Below are 642 nucleotides of genomic sequence, written 5' to 3'. Positions count from 1 at the left end.
GTTCTGTTGCATTAACTTTCGAAGTATTGTTCGTTAATCTGTTGATTTACGAAATTATGCCGTGATGAAAAACTAATACTAAGTAATGAAGATATTACAACAACAAAAAGTTCATGAATTTCTTTGTCAGGTTCTTATTTTATTCCTGTTTTAAAGATCAAAAAAAAATTACAATAGTTTACAGAACAATAATTTAAGTTACCTAATGAAAGATCATATTACAATAAGCAAAAAATCGCTTACGTGCATCAAATAATATATTATTAAAATTCAAATCTATTTACAAATACAAATACAAGTTTAGCATACCATAAAACACAAAATTACCTTAAAATATCATAGTACATTACTGCCCGCTCCCAAAACCCGTATGTCACGTAACCCAGGCGCGAAATGGGAATAACTTTTGGCGGGCCCATCTCATAAATCAGAAAGACCAGTGTAGCTCAATTAAAACCACCTACTATCTGATGTACTCCCGGCCGTACGTTTATTTTCCTTGGACACTTTTAAATGCTTTTGTCAATCGTTTATTTAGGTTTTAATGGCTTCCATTGCTCATTGATCTCATTAATAATTCGGCGCGCTATTGCGTTTTATTTAATGAAAGAAAAACTTTATTCTTCACCGACACAACTAATA

This window comes from Manduca sexta, chromosome 6 (genome assembly GCF_014839805.1).
Source record: "Manduca sexta isolate Smith_Timp_Sample1 chromosome 6, JHU_Msex_v1.0, whole genome shotgun sequence".
NCBI classification, from domain to species: Eukaryota; Metazoa; Arthropoda; class Insecta; order Lepidoptera; family Sphingidae; genus Manduca; species Manduca sexta.
Note: the sequence above shows the minus strand (reverse complement) of the source record.